This window comes from Phaseolus vulgaris, chromosome 5, assembly GCF_000499845.2.
Source record: "Phaseolus vulgaris cultivar G19833 chromosome 5, P. vulgaris v2.0, whole genome shotgun sequence".
NCBI lineage: Eukaryota > Viridiplantae > Streptophyta > Magnoliopsida > Fabales > Fabaceae > Phaseolus > Phaseolus vulgaris.
The window spans coordinates 30743291-30755678 of record NC_023755.2 but is presented as its reverse complement, the minus strand read 5'-3'; positions in this window follow the sequence as shown (position 1 = coordinate 30755678).

Genomic DNA, 12388 nt, shown 5'->3' with positions numbered 1-12388 from the left:
AAAGCCCACCTCAAAGGCTTACAAGAAGCATGTTCAAAGCTTTAGGAGCTATGGGACGTTTATTTTCTCTTTTTGTAATTTCTTTGGTTGAAGGTGCTTAGAGGAAAACATTAGAAACCTCTATTGTTAAAGCATCTTTTAGTCTTTAGTTAGGAGTCTTAGGAAGGGGGGTGCGTTAGTAGATAGGTGTAGGAGTAAATCAGGAGGTGCCAAAGTGAGAGAAGAGATCACACCTTCCTCATGACTTGGTTTAGGCGCCACTTTCATTTGAATTTGGGGGGAGTTTTTGAATTTATTTAGCTTGCATTTCAGCACCTCTAGACTATAAATTAAGGTGCTGCCCTTGCACATTTCAGATTTGAATTTAGACTAAAGAAACTATACTCAATTTTTGAGAGAGCATTGGAGAGCTTTGTGCCTTCTTCACTAGTCTTATCTTGATGGTTCCATGGTTACCTCAAGTGGCGGCTTGCACACTTATCTTGGATTCTCCATCCTCCTAGTGGCGTGATCATCCAACCATTCCTCCATCTTCATGAGCTTTCTCTTCTCCTCCCTTCCTTCTCTTTCTATATTCATGTATTAGCTTGTGTTCCTTGTCTTTTGGTTCGGCATTTTCATTTTCCAGCTGTTGTTCTTGTTCTATTTTGATTTTGGTTCGGTTCCTTTTAATTTTTCCAGCACTTCTAATTTAGTTTTCTTATCTTTTGTTCGGTACATTTCAATTCTAAGCCTTTCTATTCGATGCAATTGCTTTTCCTCTCATTTTAATCGGTTCAATTTGACAATAATTGGAACTTCCATATGAGTTTGTGTTTTGGCACTAGTTTTGGTGAGTTCTTGTTCATAGAACCTTGATCCAATTCTATGATAAAGTGCCTATCTCATAACCAACTCAAGATGATTCCTAACAATGTCAAGATTCATTCTAATGGTGCTAGTGGAATCACATCATGTGGTATCAAGAGTTTAGGTGTGTTCTTGTTTAATTGTTGAGTTGTGTAGCACTTTATTTCAAGAGCTCTTTTAATTTCTTGCAATTTTTGGTTCTGTTTTTAGGCTTATTTGAGTTTGCTTGCTGTTTTAGTTCTTTTGCCTATCATATGTTTGAGTATTTTCCTTTTTGAATCCATACAAGTTTTGTCTTAGTCTTGTTTTTCCATAATTGTCATCACTTCTTGTAGTACTTTTATTGCTTTTGTTGTTTCTTGCTTTAGTGTCATATAATTTTCTGAGTTTGATATTTGATCCTTTGTGCATTTTCTGTTTTAGAATTGAGTTCATACTTGTATTCTAGACCTATACAAGTTCATACACATCATTTTCCATTATGTCTTTGCTAGTTCATAATTCTGTTTTTCATTCCTATTAGGATTCCTCTGTTTTTCTGAAAAGTGCTTACTGCTTTTTCTTATTGCAATTGATTTACTCACCGGAAAATTCTGAAATTCTGGATTTCTGTTATTCAAAGTGTTATAAAAGCATAGAAAAAAGAAGTACTCAAAAATTCAAAGTACACAAAAAATGATAAATAAAATACAAAAAGTGTACAATTCTGCTGAAAAAAAATACGGTAATCTGGCAGCGATTTTGAAAAATTTATCTCAATTAATTGGCTTACTATTTTTAAGTGATTCCAGTGCCATTATTGATTTAACATCTTGAAGTTTCTGTGGTTTAAATTTCATAATCCAGTTCGCTCTATATCATTCCAGTTAAATCAGTGAACATCAAGCACAATTTGCATAAAAAAATATATTTTCCAGTAGCTAAATTTTTGTTTTCTTCATCTACTCTAGTGCTCTTCTTTAAGTATTCATTTGTGTGCCTACTTTCTCATTGAGTTCTTTAATTTTCTTGCTTGTCTTTTGTTCATTAATCTTTGAGTTTGTCAAACATCTAGTATTCCTTTTGTTCTAGCCTTTCTTTGTTTATACTTTTTCTTGTTTGTCTTTATTGCTTCATTGGTTTTGTTGTGGTTGGCTTTGAGATTGGTGTGCCTTGCTTTGACATCTTTCATTTGAGGATTCCAAGACCTCAAGATCAGATTGGTGCAAGGACATTATTTCTTTGAGAGTGACCTATTTTCTGGCCAAATTCACTTCGGCAATTGCATTGCCAAACTCACTGTTTTTGCTAATTTTGTTTCTTGACTTGTTTGCTGTTTTTGTGTGTTTGCTGTTTTTAATTACAAATGGCTGGATTTTCAAGTGATGCATCCTACAAGCAGAATTCTCCTTCCAAAGCTTCAATCCTTGGTGAATTACATGAAGCACAACGAACCATTAGGTGTTTGGAAGAGAAAATGCAAAAGATGGAGGTGCAACAAGCTAGGCCATCTCCTTCTATCCATGATGGGCATCATTCACGTAGACCTTCAACAAGAGCTTCTTCAAATGAATGGCCGTGAAGAAGACCATAGGAGAAGGAGAACTCCACCACAATTTCATGGACATAGATATCATAACCAAGGGGAGAGACATCACTATGGCAATGGCTTCTACCAAGATGCAAAGGCTAGGCTACCTTCGGTCAAGCTTCCTTGTTTTAATGGTTCTAGTGATCCTAATGTATATTTAGACTGGGAGGCTAAGTGTGAACAAATATTTGAGATCCATGAGATCCAAGATGAGCATAAGCTTAAGCTAGCCACCTTAGAGTTTAGTGATTATGCCATGAAATGGTGGCATGGTATTGTAAAGGACATTATCTATCACAAGGGTCCTCCCGTGGACTCTTGGAACTCTTTAAAGGATCACATGCACGCTAGATTTGTGCCCCCACATTTTAGGAAAGACCTCATGTTGAGACTCCAACGGTTTCAACAAGGCACGCTAAATGTGGATGAATATTATAAGGAGCTAGAGACGCTTGTGCTTAAAATTGAATTAGAAGAAAGCGAAGAAGCTATGATTGCTAGGTTTGTGAGTGGTCTTAGGAAGGATATTCAAGACATTGTTGAGTTACAAGAGTATTCATCATTGGGTTCTTTAGTTCATCTTGCATTGAAGGTGGAAGCCCAACTTGCTAAGAAAAATTCTTTCAAAAATGCTCCCAATGATGGTTACTACAACAAGTCTTGGAGGAACAAAAAGTCTTTTTCTAAATTTCCTTCCAAAGATTCTTCTTTCAAACCCAAGGAAACTAAGTCATCTACTTCTAGGCCTAAATCACCCACTAGAACGTCTAATACTAAATGTTTTAAATGTATGGGTTATGGTCACATAGCTGCTAATTGTCCTTCTAAACGAAGTATGTACATGCATGAAGGCATTGTAGTGAGTGAGCATGATTCGGATTCTCCTAAGCATTCATTACATTCTAGTGCATCTAGTGAGGAAGAGTGTGAATGTCCACTTGAAGGGGATTTGTTAGTTGTGAGAAGACTTCTTGGACAAGTTTCACAACCTTTTGATGAAAGTCAAAGGGAAAATATTTTCCATACAAGATGTCTTATTCAAAACAACATTTGCTCTTTGATAGTGGATGGGGGTAGTTGTGCAAATGTGGCTAGTACAAGAGTAGTAGATAAGCTTGGATTGCATACTATCTCTCATACAAAGCCCTACAAATTACAATGGCTTAGTGAAGTAGGAGAAATAGTTGTAAATAAACAAGTCCTCATCCATTTCTCAATTGGAAAATACAAAGATGAGGTATTATGTGATGTTGTGCCCATGGAAGCCACTCATGTTCTTTTGGGAAGGCCTTGGCAATTTGATAGAAAAGTTTTACATGATAGCTTTAGAAACAAACTCTCTTTTGAATTCCATGGTCACAAGGTTACTTTAAAATCTCTCTCTCCTAGAAAAGTCCATGAGGACCAAGTCATAATGAAGAAAAAGAGGGAGAGTGAAAAAGATAAAAAAGATAAGAGTTCTAAGCCTACACTCCTTGTGTCTAGGCATGAAATTGAAAGGGAAATAGTGGCTCATCATCCTCTTTTCTTAGCCATCCCTAGAACTCTTAGAGTAGAATCACTTGTTGATAGTCCTCATTGCTTGGAAAATTTGGTAGAAGAGTTTCAAGATGTGTTTCAAGATCCTCCAAATGGACTTCCACCTTTGAGAGGGATTGAGCACCAAATTGATTTGATACCGGGCTCTTCTTTACCAAACCGTCCAGCATATAGGACCAATCCAAGTGAAACCAAGGAAATTCGCCAACAAGTTGAGGCTTTGATTGAGAAAGGGTGGGTTCAAGATAGCATGAGTCCTTGTGCTATGCCTATCATCTTAGTGCCAAAAGAGGATGACACATGGCGAATGTGTTCGGATTGTAGAGCCATCAATAACATTACCATTAAGTATAGGCATCCCATCCCTAGACTAGATGATTTGTTGGATGAATTACATGGTTCAAAAATCTTTTCAAAGATTGATCTTAAAAGCGGCTACAATCAAATCCGTATCAAACCGGGTGATGAATGGAAGACGGCTTTTAAGACCAACTTTGGTTTATATGAGTGGTTAGTTATGCCCTTTGGTCTAACTAATGCACCAAGTACCTTCATGCGCCTCATGCATCATGTTCTTAGACCATTCATTGGTAAGTTTGTTGTTGTTTACTTTGATGACATTCTCATTTATAGCTTATCTTTGGATGACCATAGGTTGCATGTTAGGCAAGTTTTAGAAACCCTTAGGAAGGAACATTTGTATGCTAACCTTGCTAAATGTATGTTTGCTCTTGATCATATAGAATTCCTAGGGTTTGTTGTGAGTTGCAAAGGGGTCCATGTGGACAAAACAAAGGTGATGGCCATTCAAAATTGGCCTACACCGAAAACTTTGAATGAGGTCTGAAGTTTTCATGGACTTGCTTCTTTCTATAGAAGATTTGTCCCAAACTTTGGTACCATTGCTGCACCACTCAATGACATAGTGAAAAAGGATGTGGTCTTTCAATGGGGAGAAGCACAACAAAAAGCTTTTGACACTTTGAAAGAAAAATTGACTAATGCTCCCATCTTGGCCCTTCCTAATTTCACTAAGACATTTGAGATTGAGTGTGATGCTTCAAGCATAGGTATTGGGGCTGTTCTCCTTCAAGAGGGCCACCCCATAGCCTATTTTAGTGAGAAATTGAAGGGAAGTCATCTCAATTATTCCACTTATGATAAAGAATTATATGCACTTGTTAGGGCTTTGTTTACTTGGCAACACTATCTTTTTTCCCAAAGAGTTTGTGATACATAGTGATCATGAATCTCTTAAGTATTTGAAAAGCCAAAACAAGCTTAACCATGCTAAGTGGGTGGAATTCATTGAGCAATTTCCTTATGTGATCAAACACAAGCAAGGCAAAGTAAACATTGTGGCGGATGCACTTTCTAGAAGATACACTTTGCTAAATCTTTTAAGCTCTCAATATCTTGGCTTTGATCACATTAAGGAACTTTATCATGATGACCTTGATTTTTCTCTCATCTATCAAGAGTGTCTTAAGGGAGGACATAAAGATTTTTTTATACAAGATGGCTTTCTTTTTAAAGGAAAACGTCTTTGTGTTCCTCAATGCTCTATTAGATTATCTCTTGTTAGAGAAGCTCATGAGGGGGTTTAATGGGTCACTTTGGGGTTGCTAAAAATTTGGATGTGTTGCATGAACATTTATTTTGGCCTCATATGCATAAACATGTTCATAGTTTGTGTGATAAATGCATAGCTTGCCGCAAAGCTAAGTCTAAAATGCATCCCCATGGTTTATATACTCCTCTTCCTATCCCTTCAATGCCTTGGGTTGATATATCTATGGATTTCATCTTAGGCTTACCCAAGACATCAAAGGGAAAGGACTCCATTTTTGTGGTAGTGGATCATTTTTCAAAGATGGCTCACTTTATTCCTTGCCACAAAGTGGATGATGCATGCCACATTGCAAACCTCTTCTTCCAAGAAGTGGTTCGCTTGCATGGGATTCCTAGATCTATAGTGTCCGATAGAGATCCCAAGTTCTTGAGTCACTTTTGGAAGACCTTGTGGGGCAAGCTTGGGACTAAGATTTTATTTTCTACCACTTGCCACCCACAAACTGATGGTCAAACCGAGGTGGTGAATAGAATTTTGGGACAACTATTGAGATGTTTTATTTCGGGGAATCCTAGAGTGTGGGAGAATTTACTACCCCATGTTGAGTTTGCATATAATCGTGTAGTAAATTCTACCACCTCACATTCTCCTTTTGAGGTTGTCTATGGGTTTAACCCCTTAACACCTCTTGATCTTCTTCCTATTCCCCTTCTTGGAGATGTCTTGTGCAAAGATGGGGATGAAAAAGATTCTTTTGTGAAAACTTTGCATAAAGACATCAAGAAGAGAATTGAGAAGAAGGTTGGCAAGTATGCTGAACTTGCCAATAAAAGGAGAAAAGCATTGTTGTTTGATGAGGGAGATTGGGTTTGGCTTCACTTGAGGAATGATCGTTTTCCTACTCAAAGGAAGTCCAAACTAATGCCTCGAGGGGATGGACCTTTCCAAATCCTCAGGAGGATTAATGACAATGCTTATGAGTTAGATATGCCTGATACATTCTTAGGTAGTCATACTTTTAATGTCAGCGATCTAACTCCTTTTTCTGTAGGTCTCCAGAATTCGTGGTCGAATTCTCTCCAACTCGGGGAGTATGATGGAGATCAAACTCAAGTGGACATGGAGGCCAATCATCAAGAGCAAGAAGAGGTGGAGGCTCAAATGGAGGACACCCATGGAGGTCAAAGCCCACCTCAAAGGCTTACAAGAAGCATGTTCAAAGCTTTAGGAGCTAGGGGACGTTTATTTTCTCTTTTTGTAATTTCTTTGGTTGAAGGTGCTTAGAGGGAAACATTAGAAACCTCTATTGTTAAAGCATCTTTTAGTCTTTAGTTAGGAGTCTTAGGAAGGGGGGTGCGTTAGTAGATAGGTGTAGGAGTAAATAAGGAGGTGCCAAAGTGAGAGAAGAGATCACACCTTCCTCATGACTTGGTTTAGGCGCCACTTTCATTTGAATTTGGGGGGAGTTTTTGAATTTATTTAGCTTTCATTTCAGCACCTCTAGGCTATAAATTAAGGTGCTGCCCTTGTACATTTCAGATTTGAATTTAGACTAAAGAAACTATACTCAATTTTTGAGAGAGCATTGGAGAGCTTTGTGCCTTCTTCACTAGTCTTATCTTGATGGTTCCATGGTTACCTCAAGTGGCGGCTTGCACACTTATCTTGGAGTCTCCATCCTCCTAGTGGCATGATCATCCAACCATTCCTCCATCTTCATGAGCTTTCTCTTCTCCTTCCTTCCTTCTCTTTCTATATTCATGTATTAGCTTGTGTTCCTTGTCTTTTGGTTTGGCATTTTCGTTTTCCAGCTACTGTTCTTCTTCTATTTTGATTTTGGTTCGGTGCCTTTTAATTTCCTGCACTTCTAATTCAGTTTTCTTATCTTTTGTTCGGTACATTTCAATTCTAAGCCTTTCTATTCGGTGCAATTGCTTTTCCTCTCATTTTAATCGGTTCAATTTGACAATAATTGGAACTTCGATATGAGTTTGTGTTTTGGAACTAGTTTTGGTGAGTTCTTGTTCATAGAACCTTGATCCAATTCTATGATAAAGTGCCTATCTCATAACCAACTCAAGATGATTCCTAAGAATGTCAAAAATCATTCTAATGGTGCTAGTGGAATTACATCATGCTACATGGATGTTGATGCTACTGGAACAACAGTAGGTCAAGCCAAATACAGGGGTTTGATTGGCTCTTTGCTCTATCTTACAGCCAACAGGCCAGACATTATGTTTACAGTATGCCTCTGTGTTAGATTCCAGTCAAATCCAAAAGAATCACACCTTAAAGCTGCCAAAAGAATTTTGAAGTATCTAAAGGACACAACCACTATTGGGTTATGGCATCCCTCCCAGTCTCCTATACATTTAGTTGGATACTCTGATTCTGATTTGGAAGGATGTAAATTGGACAAAAAAAGCACAGGTGGAACTTGTCATCTTCTTGGCTCAAGCCTTATATATTGGCATAGAAAGAACTAAGCTTGTGTGGCACTCTCAACTACTGAAGCAGAATACATCGCTGCAGAAAGTTGTTCTGCTCAAATTTTATGGATCAAACAACAACTAAAAGACTTTGGGTTGAAAGTTAGCAAAGTACCTATGCTCTGTGACAACACAAGTGCCATTAATCTCACAAAAAATCAGGTTTAGTACTTTAGAACAAAGCATATTGAGATTCAACACATTTCATAAGGGATCATGTGAGCCATGGAGATTGTGAGGTGAAGTTCATTGCAACTGAAAGGCAACCGACAAACTTTTTCACCAAACATTTGCCAAAGGACAACTTCTTTTTAAGAAATGAGTTAGGAATTCTTGACTCACAACCTCTATCTTAATCCTATTTTTTTTATCACTCCTTTGAGCCTATTTGTGAAGACAAATAGGGGGAGAAGTATGTGGTTAGTAATGTGCTTAAATTCTGCTTTAAAACTTGGTTTAGATGCTGCTTTATTCTAATTAAAATCTGTTGCATAAACTCTGATTTGCACCTTGCTTTCACTAGTTTTCACACTGATTTTCGTAATGGGAATCACTAAGTAAAAATTGGTTTTGTGGTGCTAATGATATTTGGGATTGATTACCTCTGGTACTTGCATATTTTGTGTTGTGCAGGTATTGTCAAATTCAAACAGAACATCCCAAGCAAACCAAGGATTTGTCTTCATCAAATAGGGGGAGATTGTTGAACTTCAAGCTTTGATGTCTCCAAATCCATGAAGATTGCTTGAAGACAAAGTTTCTGCTTGTGGGCATGGGTTCAAGCTAGATTAGAATATTTCAATCCATTCTTAGCTTAATCCAAAACTGAATCAATCAAGTTCTTTCAAAAGAAAAGTTTTTTTCAAAGTAAGTGAAAAACAACCTGTTATTTGTCGTTTCAATCAGTTGTTTTACACTTGGTGGTTTTGGAAAGGATTTGAAAAGGCTGAAATTGGCTGACTTCACAGTCAAGGCCAATTCAATCGATTGAATCGTGCTTTCAATCGATTGTTTTTTAAAAATCTTAACAAAATTGGTTAAGTCTGTTAAATCTATTTTTCATAATTGAAATCTATTTTGGCCCTTGATTGAAAGTCTAAAACGACTACTTTCGAGGCTATATATATGTTTTTTCATCTCTGAAATAAAGAGAGATCAAATTACCAAAAGATTAAAAGTTTTCCACGATTTCAAGATTGCTTAAGGCTTTGCATTGGTTAAGAGTGAAATAGGAACTGTTGTAATCCTTTTTGTATCAGGTGTGATCTTTCCTGTTCTTACTTATGTTTTCAATTCATATTTGTAAAACTGTAAGGAATTGGTGCTACAGTCAGAGGGTCTTCTGACTTGTAGTGTTTGTATTTCAAAAAGGGTGAGTGTTCTTGAAGGGTTCAAGATCACCTTTTTGGTGTTTGTGTTGTGTAATCTGTGGTTTATTACCTAGTGAAATACCTAAGGGTTTCTGAGGACTGGATGTAGCTCAAGTTAAGAGTGAACCAGTATAAACATTGTGTGTGAATCTCTCTATCCCTCACTGCTTTAAAATTGTTTGATCTGTCTTTTTGTAAACTGCAGACAAAAACAATCAGTTGATTCACATAAATAACCGATTGATTTTCTGGAATCAATTTAAAACAATTTTGTTTCTTGACCGATCTGATTGCTTCTTCTGTGATTCTGCATTAATCTTCATTCTTGTCCAGTATTTTTTAAAATCTTTCATTAAACAATTCACCCCCCTCTCTTGTTTAAAGCCTTTAATTCTGACAATAGAGTCTTCCCGGTGCAGTTGAGAACGACACTGTGCCGAGGACACCTACTCTCGTTTGTTCTTATTTGGTTTTTTTAGTTTTTGCTTCGATTTTAGTTAGTTTTTTTTCTATTTTTTGATTTGTAACTTTATTTCGCACGATCTTTTTGCGAATTTGTTATTGATTTTCTCTTTGATTTTGATATGGAATCCGATTCGAAATTAATTGTTTGAGCTGATTCGTTGAAATTCTGCAATGGAAAATACATGAGGAGCAAATCCATGCACGACTTTCGACGAACATTGAAGAAGGTGATTGAAATTTGGTTATTTGTTTGAATTGGAATATGAGTTGATTCTTTGGCATATCCCAATCGAAATTGTTCAAATTTTGCCTAATTGGTGAAGTACCTCACTGACACGCTTGAAAACATTTTGCTAATAACTCGTATATTAATTCTGCTTTTACAAAACCATAGATTTTGTATAGTGGAACAACCAATGACATTGCATTTTATTCACAATTTTCACACATAGTTCATCATCATTTATTCCAAATGTTAATCTGCCCACAGGCTCAACTACGACCATCTTATCTACAGGTACAATTAAATTTAATGACAATATCACTCTCAAATATGTTCTTTGCGTTCCTTCTTTTAATTTAAATCTCATGTCCGTTAGTAAGATAACTAATGCACTAAATTGTTGTGTCGTTCTTTTTCACATGGTTGCATCTTGCCGGACTTGGCTACGGGGAGGATGATTGACTTGGGTAAAAAATACATAAGCTTATACTACATGTCCCTTCTTCCAAACCAAGCCCGTGCATCTAAAGTTTTGACCGATCCTGATTTAGGCACAACCGCCTTGGACATCCTTCTCCGTCGTGTTTACAACTTGAATCTTTGTTACTACCTATCAATAAAAATTTCATTTCCATTCATAATAATTGTATTATTTGTCCCAAAGATAAACAAACAAAACTACCCTTTCCTTTAAGCACAATAAAATCTCATTCTCCATTTAATCTATTGCATTGTGACATTTGGAGTCCTCATAAAACCCCAACTCATTTTGGAAATTTTTTTTTCTCACTATAGTCAAAGAATATACTAGATGTACCTGGCTATTTCTTATGAATCACAAGTATGAAACCCAACATCTTTTAGAATCATTCATTACATTTGCACAAAATGAATTTCAGGCATCTATTAAAACCATCCGTGTTGAAAACTGATTGGAATTTATTTCAATACGTAATTTTTTTCTCAAGAAAGGTATTGAATGTTAACGCACTTGCATTTATACTTAACAAAAATGAAGTAGTAAAACGGAAACATAGACACATTTTAACCACAACACGAGCCCTCCTATTTCAGTCCCATTTACCATTAGACACTTTTTTTACAAATCGGGATGTCACCTTCCATGAAAGTGTTTTCCCATTCTGCCAATAGTCTCGGACACAATCCTCATCTCCATTGCAATATATTTTCCCCGCTATTTACATTGACATACCCACTCTTTTCCAACATTCAATCGATCCACCATCTTTCCTACTCGTTACAATGCGCCTAAAACTCCAACAGATCAACCTTCTTCTCCCACGCCAGGAAGTCCAACACCAATTACCGAACCTTCTCCAATCAACCTTCCTATTCGGCGATCAAGTCGCACATCAACCCCACCTTCATGGCTTCAAGACTACGTAACGGGATCCCTAGCCAATCATTCGACCACTACCCTGTTGAATCAAGTGTGTTCAAGCTTTGAAGAATCTAAATCCTTTGAGTTTGATGGAAGGCTGGATGTGCTTGTTGTTGCTGAGGTGTTCTAGAATAGGATTTGGTGTAAATTATCTGTGTAAATCCACTCTTGATTGAATCCAAAGCTTAAGCATTTTTAAAACCTTTTTAATTGAAAGTGTTTTTCAAACTAAGTGAAAAACAACCTGTTGTTTTGTCGAAATAATCGATTGTTTTATACTTAGGTGTTTTGAGAAAAGTTGAAAATTGTTTTTGGTGTTTGACTAGCTGTCAAACCAAAACAACCGATTGATTCAAGCATTCAATCGATTGTTTGTTTTGGAACCATAACAGAAAACTATTTTGTGCATTGACTGAGCTTTAAATGATTTTATAACTGAATGCGCTCTAGTTTTAAATGCTTTGACCAGTCTTTGAAAGCTATAAAGAGTTTGTTCAGATTTTGTAATAAACAAGAACTGAGATTTAATCATAGAAAAACAGATTTGAGTTTTTCACTGATTTTGCTTTTCAAGAGTTAAAGATTGCTTTGATCAAGAGAGGGTGGAATAGGATTTTCATTTGTATTGATTTCAGATCATTCTGTAACAAGTGTAATCCTTCTGTACTTTGTGTAAACTCTGGTGTGTGAGGCCGAGAAGTGTTGTGTGCTCTTGAGGTTGTCAAGATCAACATTCTTGGTGGTGTTTGTGCTGAGCCAAAGGAAGTGTGTGTCTTGAGGGGATCAAGGTCACTTCTTTGGTGGTGTGTGTAAGTAATCTAGGTTTGGTTACTTAGTGGATTCCTCAATGGTTTCTGGGAAGACTGGATGTAGCTCTTGGTTTAAGAGTGAACCAGTATAAACCT